We start from the raw sequence: 16,349 nt of genomic DNA on the forward strand, positions 1-16,349 counted from the left end.
ACTGTCAGTTGTACCTTCTCTTCGCATGCTAGGAATCCATTATTAATATTTACAAGCAATTCTTTAGCAAGCCAAAGGTTCATAACTAGAATCAAATTACTGCACACATGATGATACTTTGAGAGATGAGCACTTTATTAGGAAATAAAAGCTTCCAGAGAGACTATTTAGTGATGAATACATCAGTTTCTTTAATACTCTAATGTTAATTGCTAGTGAGACAATTATTTTTCTTGCTGGATGATTTTTCTCCACAAGTGAAATTGTTGCACTCAATGCTTAGAGCATAATATAATTATTCAGAGTTCAGTAATAGGCAATGTTGCTTTTCCTTTCATTAAACTAGATTTGTGCATATATTTGAATAAGGATATATAAGTCATCAACCATGCAACACATAAGTTTTAATTTTCTTAAACTGCTTAGGAAGGAACAATGTGAACCTGGTACTTACTACTCAAATGAGTTCAAGAAACGTGACTCCTAGTTACAGATGGTGGCATGAGCAAGTCTATCTCTCAGCACATCTGCCCTGCTTCCTTTTCCCACATATCAGACCTGAACAATTGTTCCCCAGGTTTGTAGGAAGCTTTGGGAATTTAGAGATGAATAACAGTGGGTGATTGGCACTATTTTTCAGCTGTTATCAGGTAGCATGGAAGACAACGAGCAGTGATTAAGGCCTGATAATATAGCCAGAACGATGGAAGAGGACAGAGACTGGTGGCTCTGTCATCTCACAGGCCTTTCGGTGCCAGAAGAGCTATGGCAGTGAGCATCATTTTGGAGTGCCATTGGCCAATGACATTCCTTTCCACCACAGGATTTCCTTACATAGTCTTCCTCAGCTTTAAGCCCCTTTTACAAATGAAGTGATGAGACAGACTCCTGTGTTGGATTTAGGTGGACGGGAAGGAAGTAACTGTCAAATCTTTTTTCCATGGCGCGCACAGTCCCTGTCAGCCACACTCATGTTGGGTGATACTAACTAGAAGCAAGAGCTTAGCAAAGCTGTGTGCAAAAAGGCAATAGGTGAATCAAGATGATGCTCTCGTGAATAATACTAGCACAGTGCACCTCTCACTGGAGGAAGAGCAGAAAGAAATATTAGATATGTAGGTAGTTTAAGACAGCTGCTTCTCCTTGAAAGATTGAAACAGAGCACTCCCCTTGTTCGAGCTTTCCGTATGGCACTGCAGATTAGCATTAACTCCATTATATGATTAAAATAGTCTGTATGAATTTCTCTAAAATCTTTAAACCATTTAAAAAAAAAAAAACTGCATTCAATCTGAAGGTTTTAGACTCTATTTCGACTGTTTGCCTTATAAAATCCTAGTCTTCCTAAAACCTAAGTTTCCTCATGAAGCAGAGAAAACATTTTTTTTCTGTTTTTTTCTATTTGCATCTGCAGATAAAGTAAATGTGCAGACTCCTCTAACAACAACATCATGAATGAGCAAGAAACAGGCAGGGGCTTGGTGTGATAGCAGTAAATGGTGGGAAAGCTCAAGGCCTAAAAGGAGAACCAGTATAACAGACAATTGTGGAATATGATGCAGCAGAGAATTAAACCCAGCTCTCTCACAGATACCATTTTAAGCAAATAGAGTAATGGAAAAAGAAGTTCTGATGCTGAGCAAGTGGACTATAGGCAAGCGCCTCTACGCAATTCGTGCTTCTACTTCAATGTAGTGCCAGTAATTATTGCCAGTAATGAAGGAGGAGAAGTAACACATCCATCTGCAGTCATATCACAGTACCACAGTGCATAATACCAAGTTTCCCCTCTGTATGTTTTTACATGCTAGGTGCTGATAAAGATCTTTTCCTCTAGTTTCATGTTCGCATGGTATTCTTGTGTAATGGCCAAACCTGTCTGGTTACACACTCCTCTCTCTGTCCTGATTAACGTCTTTCTTTTTGGACCCCATGAGGGAATCTAGGAAACCTTTGGTATTTTTGGCCATTCGTTGCATTATCTGGCCTGTCATTCCCTATTTCAGCTGTGGACTGCTCAAAACCCAGCAGTCTACTTTGTGCATTACTTGAAGTCTTACTTAGCTTCTCTGTTCTCCAGAGCAACTCTTCTTTTAATTGGTACTGAAATCAACTTTAGTAGTAATCAGTCAGTGCTACAGGTATACAATGCAGATGTCCTGATGTCTCTTCAAATAAGAATCAAGTCCAGTGTTCAAAGGGAGCCCATAAAGCTATTACAAATGGCATATGATTCTGGGCTTGTAAATTTACTATCAGTTGGGGTAGTGAACAAGAAATCCTGGATGCTTGACAGTTTTTTTAAATGAAGAGATAACATGTAGTGAAAGGTACTGACTGCAATGGAAAGAACATAATGTACAGGCATTCCAGTCCCAATGTGCAGCAAGGCAGTGTTAGCAATGTCCCCTCCTGGGGGACAAACTGACTACCACACCAGTGAGATATTCATTCATTCCTATGAACCTTTAAAAAATAAGCTTGCAGCAAAATGAATTAACACTTGTCCTGTAGAATACTTTAGCCTAAAAGACCTGGCTGTATGGGAAGATAAGACACTAAAAGGTGAATTAAGTAAAAATTACTCTGATGGGACATCCCCATAGAAACTGCTGTTACAGCAATGAGACCTTTAGTTCCTCAAGTCACTTAAAAATAAATAATATTAGTAAAAAGACACTTTGCTTCCCAAGCCATTAAGAAGTTTTTCAAAAAGAAAATTTCACCTGAGAAGAGCTTAGTGTTAGTGTTATTATACTAGCTGTTAACATATCCAGCCGGTGTACAGTACTGCAGTACTACAGTCACAACTTTTTTCCTAATTCTTGAGTTCATCACCCTTTTAATTAATCGATTGTAGCATTTAATACATCCCTCCCCAAAATACAAGAGAAAAAGAAAACAATGCATTTGGGTACAATGTATTGTATGAATGGCTAATAGAGAAATGGAGGAGAGTATGTGTGTGAAAAATGAAAAGTATATCTATTACTGATGCTCGCTATTAAATTTGACAGATAGCATTTGCCTCCAACCTTTAAAGCCAGAAGTGGAACAGATGTTCATGAAAAGCCAGTTAATTTCCTGCCATTTGTGAACTGATTAGAAACTGAAACATTAGCACACTGACACTTCTTTATTTTTAATCTTGCTCATGTTTTGAAAGGAAAAGAAAAGAACCACCAGGCGCTAAGCTCTGGTTTTCAGATAGGAATGGCTGCACATTCTTGTTTCCTCTTTTAACCCAAACCCTTTCTGTTAAGGAAATAGAAAAGAGCAAACCTAATACCCCACAGCCAGTAGCAAAATGAGTGTTGCAAACCATCTTATGCATAGCTGATACAGTGCTGCCAGCACAGTGAGTGAATGAGGAAGAGAGAGCGTAGCTGCCGTTTTCTCACACACCTATCTATTGTTGCAGTTGCACAGCGTATGAACAAAGGGTCTGAAGCCGGGTTCAAGCACTGATACTAAACTGGCAGTTATGCTTGTATGGGTCATTGTCAAAAACCAAGTGTTCTGCCCTGTAATGAGGAACAAGGAATGAGGAACTTTTCCAGTTTTAGTTTTCAAAAGTGGTGTTACTGAGTTACATTCATAAGAGGCCAAACAGTCTCTGCTTTAATAGTTCCCAGAACAGAAATTCAGGGCCAAATACAAATCTGGTATAAGCAGGCTCAATTCCATTCAAAACTGAATGGTGTCTCCCGATCTTTTTCAAGGACAACTCACTTTTGTCATAAATATTTATGTACTATTATTAATCCCAGTGGGAGAACTTTGGGCATGCATTATCAGTTATTTATATACTCCCTGCCCCCAGAAAGCTGAAGCTTTTACTCTCTTAAGTTAGATGTGGGAAGTTACTCAAAAGTAAAGCTGGTCAGAAATTTTCTGACAAAACCAGGTTTTGTTGGATAATCACAATTTGTTAAGCCTGAAACATGTTATTTAAAGCATCTTGCGGTTTGATGAACTGCCACTGAGGCTGAGGCGAGGTCCAATGAAGTTCGTCCCAGAAAGTGCCAAGTTCCCAGCCCCGGGGCAGCTGCTCAGTGAATTTGACTTTCTTGTCAGTTTCACCGCTGTTCATGTCAATTTCACTGAAGCGCCGCAGACTCCAGGGAGTTCCCAATCTGCAGGGAATTTAGAAAAATCATCCCCTCAGTAGGGAAAGCAAGTTCAGAACAAGCAAGTGAACAAAAAAGCAAGGAACTCCCTGCAAACTAGAAACCCTGCTTTTCAAGCCAGCTCTGCTCATTAGTAATGAGAACACAAGTTCTCTGTATCTGAAACCAAGATTTAAAAGATGAGACTCTGTCAGGAAAGATTCTCCATGAGGTCACCACATTAGTCCATGTTCTGTATCTTTTGGCCATGTTGGGCATACATCTACAACTGAAAAAGCATAAGCCTGCAAGCACGTAATATATACTTTGCTTATCTTTGCTTACATACAGTCTGAACAGTGCAATCGTGACCAAATATAAGACTCAGTGAGCAGATCTTCTCTTCCTCTTTCTGTGCGTATGTGTGTACACATGTGTGCGTGTGCATGTGTATGTGAAGTTACAGTACAATTGCAAAAATGACAAGCTGGCATACAGTGAGAGCTGCTGGAAGTGCATCGTGTTGAGAGAGAACAGCTGATACACTTCCTTCCTATGAAAATGTTCTTGGTTCTAACGATTATTTCACCTAAGATGCACCTTTTTGTTATGCATCTGGAAAGGTATGCAACTGTTTTTTGACTGAGTTTCATGTTTTAGTAACAGGTGGTTGGAGTAATCCTCAGAAATCAGCACGCAACTCATAAAGCATAACTCGTTTTGAATACTGCTTTTACCATACTGAATCAGTACACACCCAGCTTAAATGTTATGAAACCTCTTGAGTGAAACTATCCAAGTTACCTCTCCCCTAATATAAGAACAGTGAGGATGTTACACAAATATTTGCTTTTGTATTTTATCCTCAACCTTTAAGCCAGATCTTCAGTTGGAATAAATTAGAATAACTAAACTGATGTCAGCAGGACAATGTATATGCTTAAAATTAAAGCAAATGGCTTCCTGAATCCAGAGTTTTCACTGTCTCACAGAATTTAGCCTTCTTTCCAAAGGTTTGCTAAAAGGTGTACAGTTCCCCTTTAAATTCCTTTTCTTACTCCACTTTCAAGTTTTCTTTACTTTTAAACTCCTTTCTTCTTCCTACTTCTGCTACCACTCCTCTGCTTCCTCCCCCTGCGGGGGGAGGGGAGAGGGAAGAATAAGTGCTTTGTTGTTACTCCCCGCCCCCAACTTGTAAAGTTTTCTTCTTCTCATTTCCCTACTGGAAAGTAGCATTTCGCCTATCTTTTGAAAAAATGCTACAATTTTTAATTGTTAAATTCATGTTGAAAAAGAAAAGAAAAAAAAAAAAAGAAAGGCTTTGTGGGGAGAAAGAATACATCAAGTCTTTCACATGTGAAGCGTTAACACTGCAGAACGGGCTCTGCAGTATGATGTCTACATTAGTGATTGTATCACTCCTATTAGAGAGAGTCAGGCAAACTGAGCTAATTGAAAAGTGAGAAAGGCCGCTCCCCCTAGCTGCTGCGATTCCATCTCCCTCTCTTTTAAGGCCTTTTAGAGTTTCACTTCTCTATTTTCTATTCTTCAGGAATTTCCTATTCCCACCTATTTCAGTCCCTCTCCCTGTCCTTCCACTATAAACTGATCAGCTGTTAAACAATTCACAGGAAGCATCATTACTACACTTGAACACCTAATGTTCCAGAGAGGGAGGAAATTCAAGGCAATATGTAATTCTCAGCCTGTTCCAGGTTCTCTGCCTACTCACACACATGAAACACACTTTTATTTGCAGCTCTCCGGCCTAGAAACTTCCTTTTAAGATGGAAATAGATTTGTAATTGCAGCTCCTTAACTGAGATGGATCAGATATGTATAGCACTAATTTTGACATCTCTGCTTTAGATTGAGGAGACTAGGTAGATTATAGGCTTATTCCGTTTTCAGCCTTAACTTTAATCCAAAAGCCAGGGGAACAAATTGTTTGAAAGAAGCAATTTATTGTCTCACATAGGTCAACTGCATAATGATTAATTTCACATAAATCGTAAATGTGCTAAATTAAATTGCCATTGAAGACTCTGGCAAAAAATACAATAAATGATTAATTTTAAAATCATACAAATCTAACCAGTGAAAGGAGCTCAGAACAGACAGGAAAGGGATCACAGAAAAACTGAGACTTAATTTGTACAAATGTTGCAATCTTTACACAGAGTCTTCACATCTAAGCAAAACTTAATCCTTTCCAATAATAAAAAACTCCCATTTATTGGTTTATTACATTGCTTAGGATATTCTGATATTTCTGTATAAACTCATCTGGACTTAAAAAGCTCCCCCTCTCCCTCCAAGAATGCTTATCTGCTTACAGGGTCTTATTGTTAGCTCAAGGAATAACAAAGTAACAAGGCTTCTGGATAAATTAATTTATTAAAAAGGGTTGAAGGAATGAATATATGTAACTTGGTAAAATTATGACTAAGGGAGGATATGATAACAGCCTAAATTATTTGAAGTGTGTAAACATGACAGACTGGCATGAAATGGTGTGGGCTGAAAATGAAATCAGACAGAATAGCAATGCACTCTCCTAGACTATGGAATATTTTGCTCACAGGAGTGGTGTTTGAATCATTTAAAAACTAGACTGGACAAGGAATTGGAGAACACACTACATGGCTGGAGACTCAGCTACATCAAAGGGTGATTTTCAGTCTATGAGTCACCGTGACAGCTGTGCCCCTCTGGGAAAATGCAGATCACAAAGCTCAGGATGAAGCACATGAGAGCTAGGGACAAAGCATTCCCTGTCAGGGGATCTGGCTACTCAGCAGTCTTCAACGAAGAAATCGGTTAAATCTAGAGACTGAGCATCTTTAGGACACGCTGCCAAACAGTCTTCCTTAAAAAAAGGCTCTGCGGTGCGAGACTAGCACAATATTGCTAGTCCCTTCTACTCTGAAAAGGCAACCAGTCAACTAAAATGGGGAAAAACCAAAACCAAAAACAGACGACACCTCTTGGTAAACCAAGATCTTCTCCCAGAAGAAGTCTGATCCTGGAATGGAGAAATGACCTACAATGGCTCTGTGAAGTCCACAACACACTTTCCTTCTGCCGATGAAGAGCCCATATACTGGCCTCTGGAGTAAAACGCTGTAATTAGAGTGGACGATCTCAGACAGTGGTACCCTTAGTCCAGAATGGCATTCAAAAGAAGAGTTATTCTAGATTAAGCACCTTGAAATACATATTCTCTAATAGTTGATTTTCTCATATAACTAACCAGGTCCACAGCGCACAAGAATCCAGATCAATAGGGAAACAGGTGCCCAAACATCTTTCATTTTTTATTTTAAACTCATGATTTAAGAGATGATTGTTCTAAAAATCTTCTCAGTAGAAATTGTTATTTAAATCAGTTTATTGAACGAACACAAACTGAGAAACTGATATATTTCACAAATTTGAAGTTCGCCAGCACTTTTTGTTAACTAAAACTTAATCCAGCCTAGTCATCAAAATACTCTTGAAACTCTCACATTACCAGTACAGTTATGCCGCAGTGATGATTTGCAATTGTTTATATACTTCAGGTAATATTTTTTCTGTGTAAATAACCAAAATGAAAGGAATTGCTCTGAACAGGGTCCACAAAACTAGAAACTGTAACAACAGAAATCCCCTTTCCTCGTCCAAAATAACTGCAACTGGAAATTACCAAAGACCAATTTCATAAACAAGATATTCACTTTCATCTGAAAGTAAACAGGAATTTGGAAGTATACAGTGGTCACTCTCATTGTCTGTGTACCTCCAGCAAAGATTTCACGCAGGTATCACAGTAACAACATAGTCCTCTAATACACACGAATTGTGTGCATAAAATTGTTATTGTGGACCAGTAAATTCACCTAAAGGTTAGAAATATTTACTTCATCCACTATACTTTCAAATGGTGATATTCTGCTCTTTCCTATTATACCAAATTTATTTAGTCTCCCTGCCCCTAGTACACCTAAAACCAGAAAATAAAACTACAGTCCTATAGGAAGTTTGACTTTACAGGGGGTTGAGAGATATTGAATTACTGGATTTAGTCCAGTTTAGAAATCTCATTTTTAGAATTGAAAGTTTATTTTTTAAAAATATACTGCACTGTAGTCTGAAATGTAATGCAAACAGTCATAAAAGTCCCACTTTTCTCCTAAAAATTACATGAAATGTGACTTTGTCAAGCCCTTCCAAGCTTCTCCCTGAACAGAGTTCTAGTTATACTGATGTGACTCATAAAGCACTTCATTTCTAACAGTCCTGCATGTAGTTGCCCTTGATTTCCTATGGGTGAATCATCCAGTTCGCAGACTATCACAGACTGCCATTTCAAGGAACACCCCTTGCTGCAGAGTAAGTGACACAGAGTGCAAGCTACTCCGCCTAGCCTTATTTAGATCTGTTGGATTATTTATAAGTGTCTTAAACTGGAATAAAATATATATTCTTCTTATATTCTTACATTCTTATAGCCTGACATCTGCGGTGTATAATGTGTTCTGCTTTACATGAATTTCTCCTCCTTACCCCTTCAACATTCTTAATTACTAAAAATAACTGGAAGTGAACTACATTCCAACAGCGCGTGAGTTTGTCAAAGGACACTGGGTTTGCTGACAGACACTGTTTGAACTTTTTTCTTAAGTATCTTCTTAATAAAGGTACCCCCAAAATGGGTCTTATTAGGAGACATACAATTAGTACAGTGACCTTTGCTTTGGTGTTATCTGATCTTGTGCTCTTTCGTTTTCATTTAAACTGATGTTAAACGATGCAGTTGAGATTGTTAAAAGAATTGTTATTTAGGCTACAGAAAATGAATGCAGAATAGTATTAAATCTATAAACATCATTTGCTTGTATTACTTATTCTTTTATATTTCTTTAATATTTTTACTCAGTTACAAATAGACAATAATATTGGGGACATAACAGTATGCTACTGCAACTGAAAGATATTATTTGTGTATAGTATGGGTAGAGGCCCACAATGTTTCTGTGGCACTTGTACGTACAGTTTCATGTCTAATTTAAAAAATACTTGTGTGTGCACCAGTCAGGCAACATGTAGCCACTTGTAAATGTAGTTTAACAATCTTCATATGAAATCCTAGAACTACCTTTCTACAGGGAGATGAAGAAAGTGACCTACAGTGGTACATCCAGTCAATACCTCACCAGCCTCAAAGTTTTGATGTAGGTTTTTAAGCCAAAGACGCATATAGCATTAGCAAAAAAAATAAAGCCAAGCATATATTTTCAGAGAGATTTGTGCGTCTTTGTCCTCAAGAATATTGAAGAAAAACAGCTACATCATTCGCATTCATGCAAAATATATACGAGATAGAACAGTTAACAAGAAAAAAAAATGTTTTGGGGACAATTTCAAAAGCTGTTCTTTTATTTGCATAATAGATCAGATAATTTGTAAGACCTGCCATCTCTTATTTCAGTCATCAAACAGGAAACAGAAATAACAGAATGTGACTTGTGACTGATCATGTGACAAGAAAAACGAACAAGGCAGAATCTCTTCCTGGCCTGTCTATGGAAAAACCACAGGATAGAATTTGTTTGCACAAGCTATTTGATGAATCATAGTGAATAAACAGACTCAAATCAGGTGATTTAAAACCAGAAAGGGGCTACATTAGATTATTCATGATGATTGCAATCAAATCTTGAAATGGCTTATCTCATTCTATAAAATATTTCTTTTTATCTAATCAGATTACTCAATGCCTAATAAATTTAAGTGCCTCATGATAGTGAGCCACGCTAAGTAGTTTTTGTGTGAAGGAGAAGAAAGTTTTGAGCCTCTTGTTGTTCAGATTTGGGTCACTTGCTTTACTCAGTCTAGTCTGCTTGTTCCAAACCCAAACTTGTCTTTCACTAACATTATAAATGTTTGCCCTACTCCAGACATCATGAGACTTCTTTCTTACTGTTAAGCACACAAGTATTCAAACATCATGCGTGCGGAAACAAGACCTGCAGTTTCTCTTTCTATAACTGTCTGTACCTTTATGTATAAACAGCTTTTGGCTGGGTCATCAGTAACCCCACAAAGTCTGAGTATCTCAAAATCATCCCAGAAGTAGCAGATTCCAGAATTAGGATATTTGGCTTGCTTCTATTTTGACTTGGCAGGCTTTGAAGAAGCAACTGCTATTGCTGCTTCACAGTGAAATAACTCATCCTTCAAAATATTGATCACTCAGTCCTAATAAACCACTCTGTACCTTGCAAACTATATTTTTCACTGTACTTGATAGATCATTCTTCTTTCAGTATGCTTTCTCTCCAGAGTTTTATCGACAAGCCTAAAATGAGTGATTTCTCAGAGCAGAGACGTGCTCTTTCTAAGAACACAGATATCTGTTAAGAAAATCTGCACTAAGATGTTCTAAAAGCACTGGTGCACGTGGGAAGTTGCATTTCACAAGCCTCTCACGACACTGCTTCTGTTGTGCATGCCAATAAAACCAGGGCACAGGCCCTGAGAGGCAAGTGCTGCCTTTATTTGGTCTTTAAGCTTTGATAGAGTATTAGCTGCTGTGTGATCTTTATTAGAAGCAAGAAAGCACTGTGTAGTCTGTCAGGCAGAGGCAGATGTGAAGCACCCTGGGCTTTTTTCTTTTTTTTTTCTTTCTTTCTTTCTTTCTTTTTTCTTTCTTTTTTTTTTTCCCTTTTTTTTTTTTTTGGTGTTTGTTTTCACTCCTAGCAAGTTCTGACAGCCCTGCAAACAAACATTTGACCCTATATGTATCTGTATACATTTATTTATGCCTTTTAAAATTTTTATTCACTGTACTGAGGTTATGGTCAGAAAAGCACTGCTGAAAAGATGCCCAACCTTCCCCACTATTCTTCTGACTGTCTTATTAACAACAACTTTTATTCTATCTGCTTGTACTACACAGGTACATGGAACATTGAAGGGAAAGCATACAAACTAGATTTATGCCGGTTGCCTTCATCCACCCTGGTGACTTTTCCCATGTTATATAATAAATTAATATTTTCCTGTGCAGAGGCTGGAAGTAGCTTATCACTGTATCTTAAACCAGAGACGGTCTCTGTCCCCACTCAGCTGCTCATTGCTGCCATCTCAGAATTTGCTGGCAAGCTGCTTTTACGACTGCCTCTGGCTCATTTAGCCTGAAATCAATGAACTTAAACACTGTAAGTAAAATAAGATTCCTGCCAGCCTGGCTTATCTTGACTATAGTGGGCTAGGAAACAATCACATAAGCAACCTGGCCCACAGATAAGGCATGAGCAGAAACTCTTCAGCCTCAGCTAGGCGAAGATGTGCATGTGTGGCCTTAGTCCTAGCACACATGCACACATCACCCTGCAGTGCAAGCCTGAGTTCATACTCGGCAGTGCTCCATACGCACTCTGAAAGCCAGTGCTCTCCTTTCTGGACTGTCTGGTGTGGACGCTTAATTTCTGCTTGCAGAGTAACTTGAGCTTTGCACTGTGCTCCGGAGTGCTCCTTGCCACCTCTTTACTTCCAAGAGCGTGACTACGTTACAAGGGTGGCACTAAGGAAAACATTCGCTTTACAAAAGTGCAGTAAGACTACCTGAATAGCTTATCCTGCCTCACTTAGACCAAGCAAAGTTACAGGGAAATGTAATATTCTTTACTAAGCCAACTGACAAATTATTTTTCTCCCTTTCCTTACAGACAAACTTTTAAAGTAAAAAACACTTCTTCACAACTAGACTAAGGCAGCAGCCTTCAAACTGAGTAAAGACTGAAAACAACTGCTCCAGGTTTAACTTGATAACCCTGATGATTATGTTTGAGAGAACAGAGGGTTGCTACTGGAATAGGAAGGTTTGCTCGTAAGGACAGAATATAAAAGCTTATTGTCTCTCAGGAAAAATAAACTATTAATTACCACATGTATGTAGAGACTAGCTAGGTCAGGAGTGGGGAGAAAAGAAAGCATGCCTCAAGAGCAACAGCATCTCCAAGTCTTTGATTCCAACATCCAGTAGAGCCATGAGTTTGAGAACTAACATTTCTTTTTAGCAGTCCTTTGCAGGTTTCCCTTGAAGATCAAAGTGATATAAGACAGAGAAGTGGTGGGTGTGAATTAAGGAAAAAAAAAAAAAAAGTAAAAATGTCTCTCATAACTAGGCCTTTTGTCCACTGTAGGGTCCAAATAGGTGGAGAGTCAGAAATATACACCAAACTTTCCAACGATGAAAATACAGCAAACTGTGAGCACAAGGTCCTCAAACCATTTTTTATTTTCATTTTATCTAAGCATGTCCCCCTTCCAATAACTTCTCTTTTAACCTTGTAAAATGCTAACTGCTTCAGCCAACAGGCTTATAAACCTTTTCTTATCACTAAAGAAATCTCGATGTAATGATATGCCTGTCAGAACCAACTGAAGAACCTGAACATTTGTGTTGTTTGCACAAAAATTTTATCTGGATCCATGACTCATATCTGCCTGAACTAGAATGCTAACACCAAATACCAGGAACTACAGACACCAAGTTGAGTAGGAACCATCCTTTATCTTTAAAGAGAGAGTTCAGAATATACTTTTTCCATAAACTGAAGTATGTATTAGTCAGTTTTTAGAAGAGGTCACCATTTTCAGTCTCAGGAACTACAGTAGTTCCCATACGAGCTTCAGCCACAAACTAGTACCCTGTTGTGTGAGCTACTGCACAAAAAGACTAAAATACTTTATAAAGACAGAACCTCCTCAAATTTATAATTACAGTAGGAAATTAAAATTTTTCCTTTGTGACAAGAGGACATAACTGATAATGCATGCTCTATTCTGGTCCTGCTGAGTGGGCTGCTTAAACACAGCTGAATTTGCACTGGAAATAATACAGGAAATGTTGGCAAATTCTTTCTGAGCTTCAGTTAAGAGCAGGGAACAGGAATACTTTTGACTGGTGCTGATGGCAGGATAAGAACACTTCCTCCCCTTTTCAGGCAATTGATTTGCTGTGGCTATTCTGCTGAGGTTACACTAACAATACGTTAAGGATCCTAGTTGTTCCAGTATATGCAAGGCTTTCTTATTGATAACTCACCTGTTCATCTAAGCTCAACCTATTCTGAAAGGTATGATTGCACTACTATTTTACTCATGCAGTTATGATTTCATGTGGAATTTAATTAATTATGTACATAACTTGACAATTATGTATCTCACTAGGCAGTTAAACAGTTAGCTGATTTATATGTGAACTGAAAGCACAGAACTAGCCGTGCAACAGTATACACATTTATGACAGAGTCTAAAGTCACAAATCAGTTGTCTTTGCTTAACTGTGTACAATTGTCAGCCACCAACCCTATTTATTTCATACCTGACATGGTTCAGTAATTTCTATTATGTAACAGCTTTCTCAACTGGATGGCGGTGTTAGGTGGGAAAGGTTTGCAATAAAAGATTTCACAGGTTTCATGCAGAAAATTGCAAGCCATTTTCTGAGAAGGATATGGTGAGAGTAAACAGTATCTTTTTTTTCAAAGCAGTGTGGTGAAGTACCACAGGTAAGCATGTTTCCTCTCAAGCTGCCATCTGTCCCAGCACAGTCTTTTTCCCTCACTCATTATTAGAATTTCTTTCATTTCATTTTTAACATGAACAAGGCAGTAAGAAAAGAACAGTAACATATCCATAATAGCACACAAAGTACTTCCCTGTTATGGTGCAGACCAAATCTGTCTTGGCCTTTTTGTTTCTTCTGTACTTGGAAGACAAAGAGAGAAAGCAGTGGGGAATATGGTTTTTCACATACAAATTTATTTTCATTTAATTTATAAGCACTTCCGTAGTGCTTGATTAATGTCCATGTCACACTACACATACATAAATAAATTTTTAGTCAAGTTACACTTTTTTTCCCTGTCCTAGATATATTAGTTTTTGAAAAGCAACAGATGAAGAAGCCAGAGGTCTCTCATTTCCCCTTTAGCTCATCATTACCCCCCTATTCAATGTCACTCTTTCACCTTCCTCTACCGCCCCTTACATTCACACATGCCTATTTAGGGCTGCCTGTGAGCACACAGAGCATATCGCTTTTTAATCAGTGGCATCCTAGAACACGTACCAAATAGAGCTCAACCTTTAGTGATGTCCTAACAGTGCAGAGCAGGAGCGCTCCTAAGCCAAATATTAAAAATTAACCAATATGGTAACATGGCTTTATTTGGGGGGAAGGAAGGTAGGACCAACAGGCACCCTGAAGAGACTGCTAGGCACAACATCCAGGCTGAGCTCTAAATTCTAACAGAAAACAAAAACAAAAAACAAAGAGGAAACAGAGGAGGAAACACAGAGGTTTGAGGATGTGTGCTATTACTCTGTACTCAGCACAAGGTCTATAGTTAAGAGAAGCCACCATTTTGCTGAGGCTGAAGTGCTAGGTACTCTGAGAACCCCTGGGAAATGGTAGAGTACTCTTCACGGCGAACAGCTGAGCTCCAAGAACAGTCCCTTTCATTACCCTCTTTCCATGATCAGAAAGATGCTCCTCAAGGAAAGAGATGTCTTGGGAGTTCACCAAAGTGGTCCCCCCAGCGTGTTCCCCTGCAGGGCCACCCCTGGCCCGCGGTCTCCACCCTGCACCTGCAGGCACCTCTGTCCTCCCTTCCTGATGCCTGTGTAACTGTGGATGAGGCAGGGATGGGGACTGAGCCTCCAGGTTTCTATGAATGGGACACCAGGAAAAAAACCTGCAACTGTTCAAATAGTTCCAGCGACTGAAACGTCCAAGAAACTACATCCAAGTGCCCTCTACTGGCATTGGAGAGAAAAATGTGGAAGGATAACGTGGGTGGGGAGAAAAGAGGGTGGCAGAAGGAGGGGGGAAGTGACACTAAGCAACAGTAAAAAGAAACTGTCAGTAAAGTGGGTATGGCCTGAAAACTATTAATCACGTAGCAAACTACTTAGTTGTTGGCAGGCTGTGTTGTTAGTGTAATCTACAGCACACGCCAAGAAGCATATTGCTGGTATGAAACCAGTAACAAGCCAGGATATTGAAACAACTTCTGGTTTGGGGGTGGGGAAGGAAGGGGGAGATATTGAAATTTGTTTTAAAGTAAAGTGTTCTCTGTACTTCTGATACAGCCGCTCACTTATTTTCTTATTTCACATTGGAAAAATCAGTGGGCGACGTAAGGAAGAAAAATTTTGATTCTTCAGTACTTAATGTCTTTATTTGAAAGCTGAGGAAAGCAGTTGTGCAACAATGACATTACCACATGAATCTAGTCCTGGAAGAAATTATATCATTCATGTGTGCTTATGGGAACTTAATCCATGAGGTCCCAGGAATGCTGGGATCGTATGTGTGTACATGCACGCACACACACACACTGACAGAACAGTTCATGGAAAATCTGTTTCAGACAGTCATTTTTGGATAGAGCAACTCATTCTTGCCCTGTTAGAAGATCAGTTTGTACAACTGTACTGGTATAACCATGCTGACATTTAGCAAATTTGCAAGATTAAGAAATATTGTGTAACATACAGTTGTAACAGTAATGCATAGGATTTTATCAACTGCCTCAGTAACAATTAAAACAAACCTAAAAATATTAAAGACAAAGTGACAAACTGCAATAGAAGTGCAGGGCTACGTAACAAAAGAGAGTTTAAAGGAAATTCAGACAGCAAACCTAGGTCTATTGGGGGTTAAAATATATATAATTCTGGGAAAATGCTTCTGAATTCCTGTAATAACAGCAGCACTTTTATTCAGATTTATTTAGAGATCCTGTCAAAAATGGAAGAGTCACAAGGCATTTATATGGCCCAAAGACACTGGGGAAGTGAAGATGAGAACAGGAGAATGGGACTGCGAAGGAGTTTAGCTGCAGCGTAAGAAAGCAACTTGAAGAAGTGACAATTTTGTCTGCTTTTCTACTAGGAAGGCAGCGAAGGAGACTGCTCTGTACAACCTGAATAGGACTAGATGGGATTGCACTTTCTCACTGCAAGACGATGTGACGATGACAAATCTGTGTACTATCTCATTTTTTCCCTGCTATATCCAAAATCAGTTTCAGAAATACCACATGCTAAGTAGCTAGGTAAGTAGCTACAATATTTATCATACTCTGAGAGGACAAATGATTTGCTTCATTGCATCCACTCTACTCTGTGATTCTAATAAATTAAATTAGGTTTAGGTAATCCTGATCTATACCCATTTAA

This window comes from Rhea pennata, chromosome 16 (genome assembly GCF_028389875.1).
Source record: "Rhea pennata isolate bPtePen1 chromosome 16, bPtePen1.pri, whole genome shotgun sequence".
In the NCBI taxonomy this organism is placed as follows: Eukaryota; Metazoa; Chordata; class Aves; order Rheiformes; family Rheidae; genus Rhea; species Rhea pennata.